Raw genomic sequence first — 21,354 nt, forward strand, 5'->3', positions numbered from 1 at the left:
TGTGCCAGAGGTTCGACTTCATTGGAATCCTTCCACCTCCATCTAAACAGGTTCATTCCAGGTAAAGTAACTGTCCTGTTAGTCTTTTAAAGTAAATGTATTATGGTTGTAAGTAATGAAATATTAAAGTGTTCTTTCCTGTATATTTTAGGGACATTGGCCAGTGATACATTTTTCCAAGCCTACCTGTTGGATGGATTAGCCCGGTGGAATGAGGACAGAGCAGATGCTGCAACCTCTCAGGGCGTGCAGAAGCCCCATTCATACAGTGGCCTCCTTCGTCATGCTGCTAATGTGCTGGGAGAAGATGTTCTTGGACAGAAGATAGTGTCGTATGTTAGTCCACATCAATACACTGGTACGTTCATTACAGTTGTCTGACAATTGTTTTTGCTTGTTTAAATCTTTAGACAATTGTTTTTGCGCTTAGATCTTTGAATAAGGGTCCTTATTAAAAAAAATGTATTGTTAATTGTACAGGGTCCCTAAGCAGTTTGGGAAATTACAGAATTTTGGAATGAACCCTTTTCCTCTCTTGTTGTGTTTTAGGTGAACTGCTTGGAATAGAGTATCTATACCAGCAGACTGGCAAGGTTCCCAAGGTCTACAAGTCAGCAATTCAGGAATTGGAGACTGTCGATGTGTCTATTGCAGAAGATGGGGGCTATGTGGAACCTGTGGACTTTGATGATTTGACTCTCTCTGCCTTGGATGAAGCACTACCTCCTTGTGTGTCACCCTCTAAATCATGTGCAGTCCCTTCCACAATCCACACCATTCAGTCACCATCCACACAGCCCTCAGAAGATCCACACACGTTGCCCTCTACGCCATCAAAACAGCCCTCAGAAGATCCACACTTTGCCCTCTACACCATCCACACAGCCCTTAGAGGATTCACACACGTTGCCCTCTACACCTTATGCAGTCACCTCACCTTCTTTTGGTCCCTTGTCTACTCCACCTGCCACACAGTCTGCACCGGCTCTACAAAGGAGACAAAGAAACCTGTCCAGCGAGATGTCTTCCTGTTCAATGCCACCTGCTTTTCCTGATGTAAGAATTCTGCCTTGTTCATAGATTTTATGTACTGGGTTGGTATAATTGAAAACTTTAGATGCAAAAGCCTCCAAATCTGATGTTTTTTTGTCTAAAATTAGCATTTTATCAGACTTCTATGTTTATGTTCAGTTATTTCACTTTAATGGCAATGAAAAGGCCTTATTTATTATATTCTCATTACCTATTGTGTCTGTTTATTTATTTATTCATACATTGTATATAAAGTGTGTGTATATATGCGCTGGTGAGCAAAAGGTTTTTGACAGAAGCATGCATTTCACGAGTTCACACTCACTAATGATCAGAGAATAAAAATAGTTATGCGTATTTGGCGTGCTGTCCGGGGGGAGGGCTCCGAGCTCGGAAATTGGGCCCGAACCCAGAGTACTCCCCCCGTATCTCTGTTTAGGAAGATAATTAGGCAAGTGTGAGGAGATGGGGTGGTGGAGGGATGCTGAGAACAGTCGAGAAATAAGGGTGAGTCAACTGTGTGTTTTTATAGGCTTTACTTGTGCTGATTGAGTGAACCAGTTGATTACTGATTGCTGACAGCTGGCTGACTTGATTGTTTGATCATTAGAACGTGATCCTCCCGAAACTTGTTAATAAAACATCGATTTACGAGTTCACACTCACTAATGATCAGAGAATAAAAATAGTTATGCGTATTTGGCGTGCTGTCCGGGGGGAGGGCTCCGAGCTCGGAAATTGGGCCCGAACCCAGAGTACTCCCCAAAAAGCAAAGTAAGTAAAGGACAGCCGCCTGCTTAAAGACCCCCCGAAAAGAGCGCAGAGATTGGCGGGCTGGCATTTCAAGGAGAGCCTGGTAGTTTTGGCTGGGAGAGCTCGCGGTGTCCGAACGGGAGGGTTCTTGTGGCAAAGGTCCCGGCATCGGTAAGCCTCACCAGTCCTGAAAGAAAAACATAGATGCTTTACTGGGAGGGTTAGGCTATGTCCACTGGGAGGTCAATACTCGCTGGATGGAGGAGGAGATGAAGATGCTCGACCAAGGGAGCTCTCGCTGAGTCCGCTGGGAGATCAATACTCGCTGGATGGAGGAGGAGATGAAGATGCTCGACCAAGGGAGCTCTCGCTGAGTCCGCTGGGAGATCAATACTCGCTGGATGGAGGAGGAGATGAAGATGCTCGACCAAGGGAGCTCTTGCTGAGTCCGCTGGGAGATCAATACTCGCTGGATGGAGGAGGAGATGAAGATGCTCGACCAAGGGAGCTCTCGCTGAGTCCGCTGGGAGATCAATACTCGCTGGACGGAGAAAGGGGAGATATGCGTACCTGACCAGGAAGGCTATCTCTGGGTCCGCTGGGAGATCAATACTCGCTGGATGGAGAAAGAGGAGATACACGTACTCGATCGGGAAGGCTGTCTCTGGGTCCGCTGGGAGATCAATACTCGCTGGACGGAGAAAGAATAGATATAAATAATTGACCGGGAAAGCTCTCGCTGTGTCCGCTGGGAGATCAATACTCGCTGGACGGAGAAATAATAGACATAAATAATCGACCAGGAAAGCTCTTGCTGTGTCCGCTAGATCAATACTCGCTGGACGGAGAAAGAGGAGATATATAATTACTCGACTGGGAAGGCTGTCTCTGGGTCCGCTGGGAGATTAATACTTGCAGGACGGAGACAGAGAAGACATAGAAGCTCGACCAGGAAGGCTCTCGCTATGTCCGCTGGGAGATCAATATTTGCCGGATGAAGAACGAGAAGGCATGGAATGGATACTCGAAAAGTTTTTTTTTTTTTTTTTTTTTTTTTTTTAACCAATGAGGATTTGGTGGGCTTTTTTGACATGGAAACGATTAGTTCTGATATAAGTTTGGAACGCGTCTGAGGACCATCTTCCGAGCGCTTGGATCTGTTGCTGAGAGAGGCCTTTTTGGGCTGCTGAGGTTGCTGCTCCAATGCGGAAGGAATGACTGGAGAAATTCTCTGCTGGGATGCCTGAAAGTTGGAGAACAGATTTTAGGTGTTTTTGGAACCAAAAGCGTGTCACGGGTTTGTTAGAATCGTCGATGAACAAGGGTTCGAGAGGGGATTTTGCATGAGAGTTTCTCAGTTGGAGGTAGGCTAATATAGTTTGGAACGGTTGAATTGGTGACGAGAGGTTGAAAATATATATGAAGTGGCCTTTTTTGGTTTGGTCTGTTTTGCTCTGTTTAATCAGAAACGAGATTGTTTCGTTGTCGAGCACTGAGAGATCTGAGATGTTTGGGTGGATTTTTGGGTCAAATCTGGAAGTGATAGCCAGTTCAGAGCATCTTAGGAAACCAAAAAAGGCTAGAATGAACATGGCGTCGAGTGTGCGGGAGGTATTGAGGGATCGGTAGCCTGTGCGGAGGGTCTGAATGCATTTAGTGAGAATATCTAAAGTTATGGGTTGTCTGGTATCCGGGCGGGTGGGCTGGGATCGTTGGATGCCTTTAATCAAGAGGGAGGTTTGTGAATTATTTATTTCCGGAGAGGGGGCGCCGTGGATCAATTTGTGAAAAAATTGGATGCCGCTTAAATAACTTTTGATGGACCCGACTGATGGACGCTGTCGAGGTAAGAGATAAAGGAGGTTATTGTAAGGAGGGAAAAATCAGGGAATGGCGTGTTATAAGAAAGGTGGAAGGCTTTAAAACATCTCCATGCGGTCACATAGGATTGGAGAGTTCTGGGGGAAACAGCTTGCAGAATGGTGTCGAGCGATCTGTTGAGGAGGGATTTTTGCGGGTGAGTTATGGGAATATTAATTCCGAATAATGAGGTACTGGAGTTGGGAGCTCGTCCGCCTCTGGAGCCAGCATCCTGAATTTCTGAAACATAAAGCGAGACAGAGAGTCAGCAATTTGGTTTTTTGACCCGAGGATGTGTTTTGCGATTAAGATAAATTGGTCACATGCGGAAATCCAGGTTAGACGTCTTAAAAGTGGCATTAGAGCGGGTGCATGGGAACGGCCTTTATTAATGCACTGGACTGTAGCTTCGTTGTCACAATGCACTACAATGCTGCTAGCAGTCCATTCTTTCCCCCACAGGAAGGCTGCTACTACGAGAGGGTAGAGCTCGAATAATGCAGAGGACTGAAGCGTGTCCTGTATTTGGGGGGGCCACGTAGACGCGAACCAGCGACCTTGGTAGAACCCTCCAAAGCCAACAGAGGGGGCTGCATCTGTGAACAGCTGGATGTCGAGGGGGGAGGAAATTAGATCCTTATAGAAAAAGGATAGGCCGTTCCACTGTTTAAGGAAAGTTATCCATAGCCCGAGTTCGTCGCGGCATGCCGGAGTTATGGAAATTAGATCCTCTAGTGCGTGGACTGAAGACGCGAGAAAGAGGAGATGAGAAATAAAAGGGCGGCCTTGTGGAATAATGCGCATGGCGAAGTTTAAGTGGCCGAGCATGGATAGGAGTTCGCGTTTGGAACACTCTGGACTGTCCGCGAGGGTAGATGAGATGAGGATTATCCTATCAATTTTCTCCTTGGGCAGGGAGGCCTGGAATCGAACTGAATCTAGATTAATGCCAAGGAACTCGATGGATGTAGCGGGACCCATGGTTTTTTTTCTGGGCGATGGGGATTCCGAGCTCGGAAAATACTTTTTGAACTGTGAGGATCTGGGCTGCTGGAATGGCGCCAGGAGGCGAAATTATTAGAAAATCGTCCAGCAGGTGAATGAGGTGAGGAATTGCGTAATTGTTTGACAAGATCCAGCAAACGGCTTCAGATAGCATGTCGAAAATTTTGGGGCTGCTTTTGCATCCAAAAGTTAAGCGTACGGCGAAATAAAATTTTTCATGCCAGCGCACGCCGAATAAGTGCCATGAATCCGGGTGGATGGGCATCACTTTAAAAGCTGAAGTGATGTCAATTTTAGCGAGCCAGGCACCCCGACCCACGATTTTAATCAGGTCGATTGCGTGATCTACGTCGTGGTATTTGAGAGAAAATTCGTTGAGTGGGATCAGGCTGTTAATGCTTGGGAACATGGACTTATGTGGAGCTGACAGATCGACTATGAGGCGTTTCTTACCTGAAAACTTTCTCGTAGCCACTCCAATGGGGCTAATGCGAAAATTTTTGAAAGGAGGCTCGTCAAAAGGGCCGATCATAAAGCCTGACTCGACTTCTTTTTTAATCAGGTTGTCTACCACGTCGGGCTCGGCGAGAGCCGATTGGAGATTATCGCAGATGATGTTTTGGGAGAGCGGACAAACCACTCCAGGTTTAAAGCCGTGTAGTAGGCCAGACAGCAGATATTCGGTGAATTCGGAGTCCGGGTGGTGAACTAGTTCGATGGAAAGGCGAGAAATATTCACAGGAGTCGATAAATAATTTCTAGATTTTTTATTGACATCTTTATATACAGGGCATACGGGACGGGCATGAGCACCGCCGCAAAAGCTGCATATGTGCAAGTACCGACAACGCTGCCTGGTGCATTTGCCAATGTTAAAATTGTTGCAAGGCTGTTTGTTGTCTGTGAGTGCTCTGGAGCTGAATTTAGCCTCGTGAAGGTTGCTAGTCGCCGGTCTTGGTGTGTAGCTAGTGGATTTGACTGGAGCTGTTTCAGAAGAAACGAAGGGGTTAACTTGGGGACACGATGTCGTGGGATGCGACACTGACCTACAGACCGCGCAGGAAATATTCCTGCAGCCGAGGAAGACTCTACTGTGTAAGTCAGTGTCTAGTGCTCCCCAGTAAGGGCATTGGTTCCACTGAGAAACCCTAACGGCGCATTTTGCTGAAAAGAGTTTGTGGTAAGTGTAAAAGTGCCCTCCCCCGTAGGACAACGCGAGCTCGGCTATCAGTGCTAAATAGTCGTTCAGTTCGCGTCGTCTATGGGGGAAGGCTGAGCAAATGATGTCTGTGTAGTGGCTGAAAGCAATTGAAAACTCTGGAAAAGAAAGTAAACGTGACGAATGTGTATTTTGATTTTTTAAAGTGACTGAAAAATCCCCGCAGTCTAACTGACGGTTGGAATCGGATACGGGAAAAAGAGAAAGTAAATGTGAGAGATCTACATCCGCACCTGCCATAATCTGTGCTCGGATGTTTTGAGTCACCGGGGGAGGCTCCAGAGCGACGGCGTTTGGTGGAACTGGCATCGGGGAAGCTGTGAAAAGAGAATATTGTGATTTGGCATTTAGAAGAGAGCTGTAAGGGAGAGAAGCCTGGGCTGCGACTGTCGGCGGAGGCAGCCTCACGCTTAGGTCGGCCTGTGGGGCTTGAGAAGGAAGATTGAAAAAGCACCAGAGGGAAAAGGAGAAAATGGATGAGATGCCTGAGCCTGTGTTGCAAGCGGAGGTGGTCTTGCGCTTGCTTGGGCTGCAGGCCACTGAAAAGGGGAGGGGTTAGTCGCAGGAAACTGGTGGAAAGTTTGAGCCTCTGCCGCTAGCGGAGGCAACCTCACGCTAGCGTTTGCTACGGGAGCCGGAGGCCACTGCAGAGGAAAGGGGTTAGAAACAGCAAGAGGAAAAAACTGGGAAGCGGAATGTGAGCCGGCGGGCCCAGCTGTGAATGGCGCTGCGGCGGGAAGCGCCGTGCTGAAAAGCTGAGGTGAAGCGAGAGGCGAGTGATGTCTCGTGGCGGTGGAATCTGGAGCGCGACCCAGGCTCGCAGAAATCCTGGCGCTCCGGGCCGAAGCGCGCGGAAAACCAGACCTTGTACGGGAAGGTTGCAGAGTCGGGCGAGGCGAGTTCAGGGCCTCGCGAGAATTTCCCGGCCTGCTGGCCGCCTTGGAACCTGGGGTGGATCTAGGAGAGATGTTTGATGATTGCAAGGTAACGTACATGTTGTAAAGTTGCACTTTAGTCATCCTGCGCGAGGGCTGAAAATCTGAGTTTATCAGCGCTTGTCTTAGACTCAAGACTGTCCACTTTTCAATAGGCGGAATCGTTGGCACGGCCGAACGATAGGAGGACGCTGGGGAGGAAGCTGGAGTCCTCGCCGGTGGAGGTGAGGGTAAGCCCCGGCGTCTTGGCATGCAAGGAGTTGTTTGTACCGACCGGCGCCCACGAGATGAAACGTGGGGCTCGGAGGCGGTATCAGGTGGAGAAGTTGTCCTGGGGCCAGCTGATGGCGGCGGAGCATGGTTGAGGTCGTCATCGGATGTTGAAAGTTGCATTTGGGACATCTTTTTGCAAAGCAGTACACCAAATGCTGAGAACAGTCGAGAAATAAGGGTGAGTCAACTGTGTGTTTTTATAGGCTTTACTTGTGCTGATTGAGTGAACCAGTTGATTACTGATTGCTGACAGCTGGCTGACTTGATTGTTTGATCATTAGAACGTGATCCTCCCGAAACTTGTTAATAAAACATCGATTAATTACTCAAAAAACAATTAGTTTTAAAAGGGTAACTGTTTGAACATTATGTTTAAAATGTGATTTATTCCTGAGATGGCAAAACTGAATTTTCAACTACCTCTTTTCTTTTTTTGTAGGATTCGGTTGGACCTGACAACATCAAAGGTTTTGGTGCAGTCCAGAACTTAGCAGAGACATTGGTTGAACTCAGGGAACACAGTCTTGCTTTGACAAGAGAAGAATCTGCACAAATTATTAGTTTGTGGCAAGGACTAGCAGATTATGACAAAGAAAAGACTGTGTACTCTCCACGCCACCAATCTTCCCTGAAGACAGGCCGGTTTAGGGCAACCAAAAAAATTGTGGCACCAGGGGTAGAGAGTACCAGAAGGTAAGATATTTTCATCATATTTTCCCATTTCTGGCTGTTCCGAATGATATGACTACATAGCAACCAGTTTGAATTCTCTCTCCACATTTTCAGATGCTTTGTTGGAGCAAACAGTCCTGCACAGTGGCCTGACTGCAACAGAATTGTCGAGGCAGTTTTTGTGAAACTGTGTGCTGTCTATCCCAACCCTGTGCGTAAAGAAGGAGTTAAAATCTCAAGATTTAACTTGATTGCACATGCCTACAAGCACATCAGAGAGTGCATTTTGAGCAACGCGGAAGTGATGCAACAGACCACCCTCCAGTTACCTGAGGTCAATGCAGCTACATTTACACAGTGGTGAGTTTAGACACTTATGTTTTTGCTCTGTTGGGATTTGTAATCAATGCATCTATAAAAAATAGTTACAACCATATTTAACACTCATTTATTTCATTTATCATATACAAAACATGCATGCCTCCATTCTTGATACAAGACCAGTATAGTATATGTACAGTTTCTTATCAAAATGATCTATGGTACCATTTGTTGTTTTGTAGGTACAGCAGACGTACTAGAAGTAATGAGAGGGGCATTTTGACTCAGGGACTCCATGCACCAGATGCCCCAATGACAGCACCAGATAGGCTTCCACCAGCTCTTCAGAAAGAACAGAGTCTGCAGCGTGGGAGTAATGACAAGCCCCATGTGTTCAACTTGCCTCCGAACACAGCTGGGACGGCCAAGATCAGATCTGGGCCACCAATACCTCAGATGATACTGCCACCACCACTTGCACCAACCTCACTTGCTATACCAGGGCAGCCATCTAGACCACTCCCAGTTATCCTTCCTACTCCTGTTTCCTTCCAACCTATAATGCTCCTTGTAGCACCACCTGGACAAACTATGCCAGCAGCAGCAGCACATCCTTCTGTACCATACACCACTGAGTACTACAGGAAGAAAAAGATGGAAAAGGAGCAGATGGGCATGAAATCAAGAAAATATGTCCGGAAGACAGAAGTAATCATTTGCAAAAAGTGCAGCAAGGAGAGAAAACCACCATCTCATATCCAGTATTTTGGCAATTGGTTCTGTGAGGAGACAGCCACTGAATCATTCACCGACTGGAGGGCAGCACTGCAGACAAGAGGATATGGCAAAAAGAGACCAAGAAGTGAGGAGAAGTGAAAAAGCCGTGGAACTTCCAAACAATTCGGAAGTTGGAACATTCCACAGTGGAAGACAGGACTAAACTGCACCACACTTTTTGCACTAATTATCTGAAATAGTATATTATATTATATTATATCATATTATATTATATTATATTATATTATATTATATTATATTATATTATATTATATTATATTATATTAATGTATTTATTGTATGTATCTTATTATTATTTTTATTCTGATTTTATTGATATAATAGTATATTACAATTATTATACTCCTATATTCTGTATATCTATAATATCTATATTAGATATTTTTGATCAAAATGGCAAATCAAATCAAAATTTGGATGTGTCAAAATTGCACTGCAGTAAAAGTTTGTTTTTGTTCACTATTTATTATTTTAGATTGATGTGTCAAAATTGCACTGCTTAAAAGTTTGTTTTTGTTCACTATTTATTATTTTAGATTGATGTGTCAAAATTGCACTGCTTAAAAGTTTGTTTGTGTTCACTATTTATTATTTTAGATTGATGTGTCAAAATTGCACTGCTGTAAAAGTTTGTTAACTTAACTATTTATTATTTTAGATTCACTACTGTTTTAAATGTTTTTATTGACTTCTATGCAAACAAAACTATGCAAATAAAAAAGGTTGTTCATCTTTGACTGTCACATTACTGTCATTCTGCCTATTTGTATACTCAAAATATTTGTACCTGTAAACAATTTTCTATCTAATCTAAATACATAAAATGACAACATTTCAAAGGGGGTAGGGGTAATTGCTTACTGTTAAAAAAATATCACAAAATTATATATATATATATATATATATATAGTAATTTGATTACTATTATTGGGTTCTGTACACTACACACACACTTGACCATTAAGTAATCATAGAATAAGCCAGAAAATATATTTTAAAGGATTTATTCTATACTGGAAGCTGTCAATTTGCACTGAATTATTCAAATAAGTTTTGTAATGCCTTTGTCCATATAAGGGACTTCCTGTAGCGTCATAAGATAGTACTTCTTTGAGACCTTCTTTGAGACAAGTCCGTTTAGGACTTTCTGCGAGAGAGCGCCATCCGGCGTCCAGTATGAATGAAACATATAAAGTGAGAGTATAAAAGTCCCCGCTTTAAAGTGCGGGGGACAATTTTACGTTTTAATAAAGTGCGTAGGACAATGAAAATTACATGCGTGTACACCAGCGATACAATTCTTGCGTTGTGGTGTTTATTGATTAAACACTCCAAACAAATAAATGTTGGAACTGGCGTGTAGCCTCTTTATTCTTTAGAATATTCCACGAACATGTGATTAGCTCTTTGTGCCACTTCCTAGAGTTTCTTCTTCTATTTACCATAGGGTATCTGTTAACTGTATGTTTGGTTTTACTGCCATCTAGCGGATAGACATATGAAACACACCTAATCACCACATCCCCTTTCCTTTAGGAAGAAAAATATAAACTGAAATGCAATTAACATTGGGGATAATATAACACAACTCAATTATCCATTTGACAATAAACTGAAATTTCAAAACAACACATTTGTGTGGCACAGTTCAATTGTAACTGAACAGGGTAATTTACAAATTAAGTCGATCAGGTTTCTTTATTATGCGTGATGATCTTCTTAAAATAGGAGATGCATTTGTTTCTGCTGAATGACCATTGTCCAGGGGAATGGAAGAAGATGAAGAAGTCTGACAGCTTGGTGGTGTTACATTTTCAGGTGGAGCCAGAACTACTTCTCCTTCAGTGTCAGTCAGTGTTTGGCTCGTTTCTTGCGTCTTAAGAAGACTTCTGCGATTTCTCCTAAGCACTTGTCCATTCTCTGTTCTGACAACATATGATCTTGGATTCACTTCTTCCAGAACGACAGCTTTTTTGTCCCAGCAGTTTGCATTTTCCACTCGCACGGTATCATTTCTTGATAACACCTTCAGCATTTTGGTTTGTTTGTCATAGTTCCTTTTTTTGTCTCTTTTGAAGATCCTTCCGTTTCTGTTTTATTGCTGCATTGTTCAACGTATCTCGTTTTGTGTCATGTTTGCAGGGAAGTGTCGTTCTAATCTTGCGATTCATTAAGAGCTCTGCAGGAGATGCACCATGTTCCAGAGGAGTTGCTCGATAGCTCAGAAGAGCTAGATATGGATCTGACTTTCCTTCAGATGCTTTCTTCAACAATTGCTTCACAATGTGCACTCCTTTTTCTGCCTTCCCATTAGATTGAGCATGATAAGAACTTGAAGTGATGTGTCTGAAATCATAGTGAGGAGCAAAGTCCTGAAATTCCCTGGAATTGTAACATGGGCCGTTGTCGCTCACCACAACCAGAGGAATGCCATGCCTGGCAAAAATTGACTTCATCTGCTGTATCACACATGCACTTGAAGGGTTAGACAGTAGGGCTATTTCTGGAAAACTCGAAAAGTAATCCACTACCAGCAAGTACTCTTTACCATGGAAATGAAACAGATCGGTACCTACTTTCTGCCAAGGATGCTGAGGTAAGTCTGTTGTGATCATTGGTTCTCTTGCTTGTTTGTTTTGATGTTTCAGACAAACTTCACATGTGCTGACCATTTTCTCAATCTCAGAATTTATTCCAGGCCAATACACTGAATCCCTGGATCTCCTTTTGCATTTCTCCATTCCAAGATGTCCCTCGTGTATCCTGGAAAGCATCTCTTTTTTCAGCACTTGTGGAACAACTATTCTGTCCCGTCTCAGGAGAATGCCATCTGCTACACTGAGCTCAGCTCTAACATTGTAGAATTGCGGGCAGGAACTTTTGACCCAGACATTGTTCAGATTTTGAATAACAGCCTGGAGAACTGGATCTTTTGCTGTCTCCTCAGCTATTTGCTTGAGCTTTCGATCAGACACTGGAAGAGATTCAACAACAAGATTCACATGTGTGCTCACATCATCTTCCGTGGAACTCATATCTGAGGATTTGGATGTTAATGGTGCACGGGACAGTGCATCAGCTAGCACTATGTATTTTCCTGGTGTGTAGACTAATTCAAAGTCATACCGTTGCAGTCTCATCATTAGACGCTGAATGCGTGGAGACATTTGATTCAGATTCTTCTTGATGATCGCAATTAAAGGCTTGTGGTCCGTCTCTGTTGTGAACAATGATAAGCCATAGACATAGTCATGAAATTTCTCAAATCCAAAGACAAGTCCGAGACATTCTTTCTCGATCTGAGCATATCTGCACTCAGATTGTGTCATCGTCCTAGAGGCATAAGCAATCGGTTTCCAGCCGTCACCTTCTGCTTGGAGCAAGACTGCACCTAGACCATCTTTTGACGCATCCGTGGAGATTTTGATGCTCTTAGAGGAATCAAAGTAGGTGAGAACTGGTGCTCTTGTCAATATTGACTTGAGGACTTTCCATTCTTGCTCATGCTTACTTGTCCAGTTGAACTCATTTTTATGATTCAACAGCTCTCTGAGGGTCGCAGTTTTCGCAGAGAGGTTTGGAATGAATTTGCCGATGAAATTTACCATTCCCATTATCCTCAGCACACCTTTTTTTGTCCACAGGACTCGGCATGTCCAGAATTGCCTGAATCTTGCTTTTGTCAGGTTCAACACCACATCCAGACAACTTGTCACCTAGAAATGTCATTTCAGTGACACCAAACAGACATTTAGCTCTGTTTAACTTGAGTCCATATTTCTGTACTCTTTGAAGTAGCTGGAAAAGTCTTTGATTGTGTTTCTGCAAAGTGGATCCCCAAACCACTAAGTCATCAACATATGCACGGACGCCCTCCAATCCTTCTATGATATGCTCCATGGCACGACGGAAGATTTCTGAGGCTGAAATTATGCCAAAGGGAAGACGAAGAAATGAATACCGTCCAAATGGTGTATTGAACGTGCAGTACTTGGTACTGTCTTCATGGAGCTTCAATTGCCAGAATCCCTGTGAAGCGTCCAGCTTGCTGAAATACTGTGCACCAGTCATTTCACTTGTGATCTCCTCACGTTTTGGAATCTGGTAGTGCTCCCTTTTTATGCTTGCATTCCAGTCTCGAGGATCCATGCATACTCTCAGATCACCATTTTTCTTTTTTACACAGACCATCGAGTTCACCCAGTCTGTGGGTTCCTCCACTTTCTTAATGACTCCTAGAGCTGTCATCTTATCAAGCTCCTTTTTTAGTTTCTCTTTCAGTGGTGCGGAAATCCTTCTCGGAGCATGGACAACAGGGTGAGCATTGTCTTTGAGCTGAATTTTATAGATAAATGGTAGAGCTCCCAGTCCCTTGAAAACATCATCAAATTTGCGAACAATGTCATTTGTACTTTCCTGCTGTGTTCTTGTGACACCATGACTATTGATGCAGTACACTCTCTTAACCAGTCCTAACTCCTCGCAGGCTTTGTCACCAAGGAGAGACTGAAGATTATCTGGAACTACAACAAAGAGCAGGTGATGAGTTTTGTTCTTTACACTTACTCTTAGCCTGCACACACCTTGAGTCTTTATGTCCTGTCCATTGTAGGTTTTGAGCGACACAGCGTTTCTTTTTATCTGGGGCTTGATCTTCATTTCCTTTATGTCACTTATGCTTATGAGATTGGCCTTCGCTCCTGTATCAAGTTTAAGCGGCACAATGGTTCCATTGACTTGTAATGACACAATCCATTTGTCTTCAGATACACAGTTCACATCAGAGTCATTTTTTTCATTTTCTTCGTGTTTGTCCTGAACACTTTCTGTGTCACCATTGATCATGCCCACAAAGAAAGTGTCTGACAATTCTGTGTCATCCACAACATGCACAAATGTCGATTGCTTTGTTTTATTCTTTGAAAAGCACTGCTTAGCGAAGTGGTTCATGCCTTTGCATTTTGCACATTGCTTTCCATATGCTGGGCATTGTTTAGGTAGATGCTTTGAGCCACATCTTTTACAGCAGAATGAATCTGTGCATGTCTTTGGTACAGCTTTTTGACTCTGCCTTTTCATTTTATGAGTAACAGCGCCAACTACTGGACAGTCTGCACCCGAGGATCCTTTGTCGGTAAAAGTTCTTGAATGCAACAGAGCAATCTCACTCGCATGACAAATCTTAACAGCACCTTCAAATGTCAGCTCCGTTTCTCTGAGTAGTCTTTCTCTTACTTTCTTGTCATCAATGCCAAAAACAATTTGATCTCTGATCATTGATTCAGCCAAGACTCCGAAGTTGCATGTTTTTGCCTTTAGCTTTAAATCAGTCAAGAAGGAGTCAAAATTTTCTCCCTGAGATTGAATGCGTGTGCGAAACACATACCTTTCATAGGTTTCATTTTTTTTGGGTGAGCAGTGCTCGTCAAACTTCTTTATGACCTCGTCATATTTTTCTCTGTCCGCAGCGACCGCAAACGTAAAAGTATTGTATACTTCAATCGCCTGAGGTCCAGCAACTGTCAAGAGCAACGCTATTTTCCGTGAATCCGACTCATCACCGAGACCAACAGCTTGGATGTATAGCGCGAATTGCTGCTTGAAAGTCCGCCAGCTGCTATCAACACTCCCGGTGAGTTTCAGAGATTCCGGTGGTTTGATAGAATCCATCTCTGTTGTATCACAGGACAGTTCACTCCTGGTACCATGTGGTGTTTATTGATTAAACACTCCAAACAAATAAATGTTGGAACTGGCGTGTAGCCTCTTTATTCTTTAGAATATTCCACGAACATGTGATTAGCTCTTTGTGCCACTTCCTAGAGTTTCTTCTTCTATTTACCATAGGGTATCTGTTAACTGTATGTTTGGTTTTACTGCCATCTAGCGGATAGACATATGAAATACACCTAATCACCACAGCGTTATACGGACACATTCCACGAATTCCGTCGCTCGTCAGACCGGTCCGCGAACTCACGTCGCTGTGCGTCTTTTGGTAGCTCGACCGCGTCTTATGGTAGCTCAACCACGACTTATACGCGCAGGCTTTGGCGCAATGGATAGCGCATTGGACTTCTAGATTGCAAAATGAGGACATTCAAAGGTTGTGGGTTCGAGTCCCACCAGAGTCGTACCTTTAGCCCTTTTGTCAACCCCATACTGTACAGTGTTGCCCTCAGTTAACAGAAAGCTTTTGAGGCCTCTTGTTCTCAACGTGTTCATTTCAAATAATGTCAATGTAGTTGAAAGGCTTCAAAATGTTGTCTGTTTTGTTTACTACTACATTTGCTTACCAAAACCTCTTGGCTCTTGCACACAAGGACTGGCAGTCACCACAGAGTGGTGCCAGACTTCCTTTCTCTTCCCGCTGCTTAGATGGTCTTTGCAGCTCTTGTGAATGGAGCTCCATAAACATGTTTGATGTGGGTTCTAGGAGTCCAGCTGAACTTGGTTGGCCAATAATCACAGAGGCTGACTGGCCACCCCCCACGCAGTTGTCAACAAACTAGTTTATGCTGTCCAAGGCCTGGTCCACGATTTGCATCTTTTTGTGTGCAGGCTGGCAGGCGCTGTGGCTTAGTTGGTTAAAGCGCCTGTCTAGTAAACAGGAGATCCTGGGTTCGAATCCCAGCGGTGCCTTTGACTGTGCCCTTCTGTTTCGCAAGGCCTTGAACCCTCGTAATTCTTTGCTTTTCTGAGAACTGACCACAAACGGTGAAACTGAGGCTTGCTTTGCAATTTCTTCCACTTGCAAACCATCCCTGAGCTGTTGTTGAAGGACAGTGTCCCAAGATAATAAATCATAGCATCAAGGCGCCGTGGCTTAGTTGGTCAAAGCGCCCGTCTTGTAAACAGGAGGTCCTGGGTTCGAATCCCAACGGTGCCTCTATCCAGCTGACTTTGTTCTTTGGAATTGTTCTTGGACAGAGAGCCTTGAGACTTTGAATCCAGTTTAAATTGTGCAGAGGCTAGAGCGCCTGTCTTTTCTGCCCGCAGAGTGAAAAGCATTACAGTGTTGGGAATGCCCAGATGAAAAACCATCAAGTGGCCCAACCACACAATCATGTGGGTTCTCTGGCGCAATGGATAGCGCATTGGATTTCTAGATTGCAAAATGAGGACATTCAAAGGTTGTGGGTTCGAGTCCCTTTAGCCGTTTTGTCAACCCCATACTGTACAGTGTTGCCCTCAGTTAACAGAAAGCTTTTGAGGCCTCTTGTTCTCAACGTGTTCATTTCAAATAATGTCAATGTAGTTGAAAGGCTTCAAAATGTTGTCTGTTTTGTTTACTACTACATTTGCTTACCAAAACCTCTTGGCTCTTGCACACAAGGACTGGCAGTCACCACAGAGTGGTGCCAGACTTCCTTTCTCTTCCCGCTGCTTAGATGGTCTTTGCAGCTCTTGTGCATGGAGCTCCATAAACATGTTTGTTGTAGGTTCTAGGAGTCCTGCTGAACATGGTTGGCCAATAATCACAGAGGCTGGCTGGCCACCCCATAGTTTATGCTGTCCAAGGCCTGGTCCACGATTTGCATCTTTTTTGTGCACAGGCAGGCGCTGTGGCTTAGTTGGTTAAAGCGCCTGTCTCGTGAACAGGAGATCCTGGGTTCGAATCCCAGCGGTGCCTTTGACTGTGCCCGTCTGTTTCGCAAGGCCTTGAACCCTTGCAATTCTTTGCTTTTCTGAGAACTGACCACAAACGGTGAAAATGAGGCTTCCTTTGCAATTGTTTCCACTTGCAAACCATCCCTGAGCTGTTGTTGAAGGACAGTGTCCCAAGATAACAAATCATAGCATCAAGGCGCCGTGGCTTAGTTGGTCAAAGCACCTGTCTTGTAAACAGGAGATCCTGGGTTCGAATCCCAGCGGTGCCTCTATCCAGCTGACTTTGCTCTTTGGGATTGTTCTTGGACAGAGAGCCTTGAGACCATGAATCCAGTTTAAATTGTGCAGAGGCTAGAGCACCTGTCTTTTCTGCCCGCAGAGTGAAAAGCATTACAGTGTTGGAAATGCCCAGATGAAAAACCATCAAGTGGCCCAACCACATAATCATGTGGGCTCTGTGGCGCAATGGATAGTGCATTGGACTTCTAGACTACAAAATGAGGACATTCAAAGGTTGTGGGTTCGAGTCCCACCAGAGTTGTACCTTTAGCCCTTTTGTCAACCCCATACTGTACAGTGTTGCCCTCAGTTAACAGAAAGCTTTTGAGGCCTCTTGTTCTCAACGTGTTCACTTCAAATAATGTCAATGTAGTTAAAAGGCTTCAAAATGTTGTCTGTTTTGTTTACTACTACATTTGCTTACCAAAACCTCTTGGCTCTTGCACACAAGGACTGGCAGTCACCACAGAGTGGTGCCAGACTTCCTTTCTCTTCCCGCTGCTTAGATGGTCTTTGCAGCTCTTGTGAATGGAGCTCCATAAACATGTTTGATGTGGGTTCTAGGAGTCCAGCTGAACATGGTTGGCCAATAATCACAGAGGCTGGCTGGCCACCCCCCACGCAGTTGTCAACAAACTAGTTTATGCTGTCCAAGGCCTGGTCCACGATTTGCATCTTTTTTGTGCACAGGCTGGCAGGCGCTGTGGCTTAGTTGGTTAAAGCGCCTGTCTAGTAAACAGGAGATCCTGGGTTCGAATCCCAGCGGTGCCTTTGACTGTGCCCTTCTGTTTCGCAAGGCCTTGAACCCTCGCAATTCTTTGCTTTTCTGAGAACTGACCAAAAACGGTGAAACTGAGGCTTGCTTTGCAATTTCTTCCACTTGTAAACCATCCCTGAGCTGTTGTTGAAGGACAGTGTCCCAAGATAACAGATCTTGGCATCAAGGCGTCGTGGCTTAGCTGATCAAAGCGCCTGTCTTGTAAACAGGAGATCCTGGGTTCGAATCCCAGCGGTGCCTCTATCCAGCTGACTTTGCTCTTTGGGATTGTTCTTGGACAGAGAGCCTTGAGACTTTGAATCCAGTTTAAATTGTGCAGAGGCTAGAGCACCTGTCTTTTCTGCCCGCAGAGTGAAAAGCATTACAGTGTTGGAAATGCCCAGATGAAAAACCATCAAGTGGCCCAACCACACAGTCATGTGGGTTCTCTGGCGCAATGGATAGCGCATTGGACTTCTAGATTGCAAAATGAGGACATTCAAAGGTTGTGGGTTCGAGTCCCTTTAGCCGTTTTGTCAACCCCATACTGTACAGTGTTGCCCTCAGTTAACAGAAAGCTTTTGAGGCCTCTTGTTCTCAACGTGTTAATTTCAAATAATGTCAATGTAGTTGAAAGGCTTCAAAATGTTGTCTGTTTTGTTTACTACTACATTTGCTTACCAAAACCTCTTGGCTCTTGCACACAAGGACTGGCAGTCACCACAGAGTGGTGCCAGACTTCCTTTCTCTTCCCGCTGCTTAGATGGTCTTTGCAGCTGTTGTGAATGGAGCTCCATAAACATGTTTGTTGTGGGTTCTAGGAGTCCTGCTGAACATGGTTGGCCAATAATCACAGAGGCTGGCTGGCCACCCCATAGTTTTTGCTGTCCAAGGCCTGGTCCACGATTTGCATCTTTTTTGTGCACAGGCAGGCGCTGTGGCTTAGTTGGTTAAAGCGCCTGTCTCGTAAACAGGAGATCCTGGGTTCGAATCCCATCGGTGCCTTTGACTGTGCCCTTCTGTTTCGCAAGGCCTTGAACCCTCGCAATTCTTTGCTTTTCTGAGAACTGACCACAAACGGTGAAACTGAGGCTTCCTTTGCAATTGTTTCCACTTGCAAACCATCCCTGAGCTGTTGTTGAAGGACAGTGTCCCAAGATAACAAATCATAGCATCAAGGCGCCGTGGCTTAGTTGGTCAAAGCGCCTGTCTTGTAAACAGGAGATGCTGGGTTCGAATCCCAGCGGTGCCTCTATCCAGCTGACTTTGCTCTTTGGGATTGTTCTTGGACAGAGAGCCTTGAGACCTTGAATCCAGTTTAAATTGTGCAGAGGCTAGAGCACCTGTCTTTTCTGCCCGCAGAGTGAAAAGCATTACAGTGTTGGAAATGCCCAGATGAAAAACCATCAAGTGGCCCAACCACATAATCATGTGGGCTCTGTGGCGCAATGGATAGCGCATTGGACTTCTAGATTGCAAAATGAGGACATTCAAAGGTTGTGGGTTCGAGTTGTACCTTTAGCCCTTTTGTCAACCCCATACTGTACAGTGTTGCCCTCAGTTAACAGAAAGCTTTTGAGGCCTCTTGTTCTCAACGTGTTCACTTCAAATAATGTCAATGTAGTTGAAAGGCTTCAAAATGTTGTCTGTTTTGTTTACTACTACATTTGCTTACCAAAACCTCTTGGCTCTTGCACACAAGGACTGGCAGTCACCACAGAGTGGTGCCAGACTTCCTTTCTCTTCCCGCTGCTTAGATGGTCTTTGCAGCTCTTGTGAATGGAGCTCCATAAACATGTTTGATGTGGGTTCTAGGAGTCCAGCTGAACATGGTTGGCCAATAATCACAGAGGCTGGCTGGCCACCCCCCACGCAGTTGTCAACAAACTAGTCTATGCTGTCCAAGGCCTGGTCCACGATTTGCATCTTTTTTGTGTACAGGCTGGCAGGCGCTGTGGCTTAGTTGGTTAAAGCGCCTGTCTAGTAAACAGGAGATCCTGGGTTCGAATCCCAGCGGTGCCTTTGACTGTGCCCTTCTGTTTTGCAAGGCCTTGAACCCTCGCAATTCTTTGCTTTTCTGAGAACTGACCACAAACGGTGAAACTGAGGCTTGCTTTGCAATTTCTTCCACTTGCAAACCATCCCTGAGCTGTTGTTGAAGGACAGTGTCCCAAGATAACAGATCTTGGCATCAAGGCGCCGTGGCTTAGCTGGTCAAAGCGCCTGTCTTGTAAACAGGACATCCTGGGTTCGAATCCCAGCGGTGCCTCTATCCAGCTGACTTTGCTCTTTGGGATTGTTCTTGGACAGAGAGCCTTGAGACTTTGAATCCAGTTTAAATTGTGCAGAGGCTAGAGCACCTGTCTTTTCTGCCCGCAGAGTGAAAAGCATTACAGTGTTGGAAATGCCCAGATGAAAAACCATCAAGTGGCCCAACCACGTAATCATGTGGGCTCTGTGGCGCAATGGATAGCGCATTGGACTTCTAGATTGCAAAATGAGGACATTCAAAGGTTGTGGGTTCGAGTCCCTTTAGCCGTTTTGTCAACCCCATACTGTACAGTGTTGCCCTCAGTTAACAGAAAGCTTTTGAGGCCTCTTGTTCTCAATGTGTTCATTTCAAATAATGTCAATGTAGTTGAAAGGCTTCAAAATGTTGTCTGTTTTGTTTACTACTACATTTGCTTACCAAAATCTCTTGGCTCTTGCACACAAGGACTGGCAGTCACCACAGAGTGGTGCCAGACTTCCTTTCTCTTCCCGCTGCTTAGATGGTCTTTGCAGCTCTTGTGCATGGAGCTCCATAAACATGTTTGTTGTGGGTTCTAGGAGTCCTGCTGAACATGGTTGGCCAATAATCACAGAGGCTGGCTGGCCACCCCATAGTTTATGCTGTCCAAGTCCTGGTCCACGATTTGCATCTTTTTTGTGCACAGGCTGGCAGGCGCTGTGGCTTAGTTGGTTAAAGAGCCTGTCTAGTAAACAGGAGATCCTGGGTTCGAATCCCAGCGGTGCCTTTGAATGTGCCCTTCTGTTTCGCAAGGCCTTGAACCCTCGCAATTCTTTGCTTTTCTGAGAACTGACCACAAACGGTGAAACTGAGGCTTGCTTTGCAATTTCTTCCACTTGCAAACCATCCCTGAGCTGTTGTTGAAGGACAGTGTCCCAAGATAACAGATCTTGTCATCAAGGTGCTGTGGCTTAGCTGGTCAAAGCGCCTGTCTTGTAAACAGGAGATCCTGGGTTCGAATCCCAGCGGTGCCTCTATCCAGCTGACTTTGCTCTTTGGGATTGTTCTTGGACAGAGAGCCTTGAGACTTTGAATCCAGTTTAAATTGTGCAGAGGCTAGAGCACCTGTCTTTTCTGCCCGCAGAGTGAAAAGCATTACAGTGTTGGAAATGCCCAGATGAAAAACCATCAAGTGGCCCAACCACACAGTCATGTGGGTTCTCTGGCGCAATGGATAGCGCATTGGACTTCTAGATTGCAAAATGAGGACATTCAAAGGTTGTGGGTTCGAGTCCCTTTAGCCGTTTTGTCAACCCCATACTGTACAGTGTTGCCCTCAGTTAACAGAAAGCTTTTGAGGCCTGTTGTTCTCAACGTGTTCATTTCAAATAATGTCAATGTAGTTGAAAGGCTTCAAAATGTTGTCTGTTTTGTTTACTACTACATTTGCTTACCAAAATCTCTTGGCTCTTGCACACAAGGACTGGCAGTCACCACAGAGTGGTGCCAGACTTCCTTTCTCTTACCGCTGCTTAGATGGTCTTTGCAGCTCTTGTGCATGGAGCTCCATAAACATGTTTGTTGTGGGTTCTAGGAGTCCTGCTGAACA

At 44.8% G+C, this 21,354-nt stretch overlaps 13 non-coding genes and 1 pseudogene across 13 annotated transcripts; 13 read left to right on the forward strand and 1 right to left on the reverse strand.

Annotated features, from left to right (window-relative positions):
• Positions 1–3,775: 3,775 nt before the first annotated feature.
• On the reverse strand, positions 3,776–6,318 carry LOC120475753 (uncharacterized; annotated as a pseudogene).
• A 9,118-nt stretch (positions 6,319–15,436) lies between these two features.
• On the forward strand, positions 15,437–15,510 carry trnat-agu (transfer RNA threonine (anticodon AGU)). Its single transcript has one exon. It is a non-coding gene; the product is annotated as a tRNA-Thr (tRNA).
• Positions 15,511–15,683: 173 nt separating this feature from the next.
• Positions 15,684–15,757, forward strand: trnat-ugu (transfer RNA threonine (anticodon UGU)). Its single transcript has one exon. It is a non-coding gene; the product is annotated as a tRNA-Thr (tRNA).
• Positions 15,758–16,427: 670 nt separating this feature from the next.
• Positions 16,428–16,501, forward strand: trnat-cgu (transfer RNA threonine (anticodon CGU)). The gene has a single exon. It is a non-coding gene; the product is annotated as a tRNA-Thr (tRNA).
• Positions 16,502–16,674: 173 nt separating this feature from the next.
• On the forward strand, positions 16,675–16,748 carry trnat-ugu (transfer RNA threonine (anticodon UGU)). The gene has a single exon. It is a non-coding gene; the product is annotated as a tRNA-Thr (tRNA).
• A 182-nt stretch (positions 16,749–16,930) lies between these two features.
• On the forward strand, positions 16,931–17,020 carry trnar-ucu (transfer RNA arginine (anticodon UCU)). Its single transcript is given in 2 exon segments — positions 16,931–16,967; positions 16,985–17,020. It is a non-coding gene; the product is annotated as a tRNA-Arg (tRNA).
• Positions 17,021–17,455: 435 nt separating this feature from the next.
• On the forward strand, positions 17,456–17,529 carry trnat-agu (transfer RNA threonine (anticodon AGU)). The gene has a single exon. It is a non-coding gene; the product is annotated as a tRNA-Thr (tRNA).
• Positions 17,530–17,702: 173 nt separating this feature from the next.
• Positions 17,703–17,776, forward strand: trnat-ugu (transfer RNA threonine (anticodon UGU)). Its single transcript has one exon. It is a non-coding gene; the product is annotated as a tRNA-Thr (tRNA).
• A 670-nt stretch (positions 17,777–18,446) lies between these two features.
• trnat-agu (transfer RNA threonine (anticodon AGU)) lies at positions 18,447–18,520 on the forward strand. The gene has a single exon. It is a non-coding gene; the product is annotated as a tRNA-Thr (tRNA).
• Positions 18,521–18,693: 173 nt separating this feature from the next.
• trnat-ugu (transfer RNA threonine (anticodon UGU)) lies at positions 18,694–18,767 on the forward strand. Its single transcript has one exon. It is a non-coding gene; the product is annotated as a tRNA-Thr (tRNA).
• A 696-nt stretch (positions 18,768–19,463) lies between these two features.
• trnat-agu (transfer RNA threonine (anticodon AGU)) lies at positions 19,464–19,537 on the forward strand. Its single transcript has one exon. It is a non-coding gene; the product is annotated as a tRNA-Thr (tRNA).
• Positions 19,538–19,710: 173 nt separating this feature from the next.
• Positions 19,711–19,784, forward strand: trnat-ugu (transfer RNA threonine (anticodon UGU)). Its single transcript has one exon. It is a non-coding gene; the product is annotated as a tRNA-Thr (tRNA).
• Positions 19,785–20,458: 674 nt separating this feature from the next.
• Positions 20,459–20,532, forward strand: trnat-agu (transfer RNA threonine (anticodon AGU)). Its single transcript has one exon. It is a non-coding gene; the product is annotated as a tRNA-Thr (tRNA).
• A 173-nt stretch (positions 20,533–20,705) lies between these two features.
• Positions 20,706–20,779, forward strand: trnat-ugu (transfer RNA threonine (anticodon UGU)). Its single transcript has one exon. It is a non-coding gene; the product is annotated as a tRNA-Thr (tRNA).
• Positions 20,780–21,354: the final 575 nt, after the last annotated feature.

Source organism: Pimephales promelas, chromosome 16, assembly GCF_988280905.1.
Source record: "Pimephales promelas chromosome 16, fPimPro1.hap1.1, whole genome shotgun sequence".
NCBI classification, from domain to species: domain Eukaryota; kingdom Metazoa; phylum Chordata; class Actinopteri; order Cypriniformes; family Leuciscidae; genus Pimephales; species Pimephales promelas.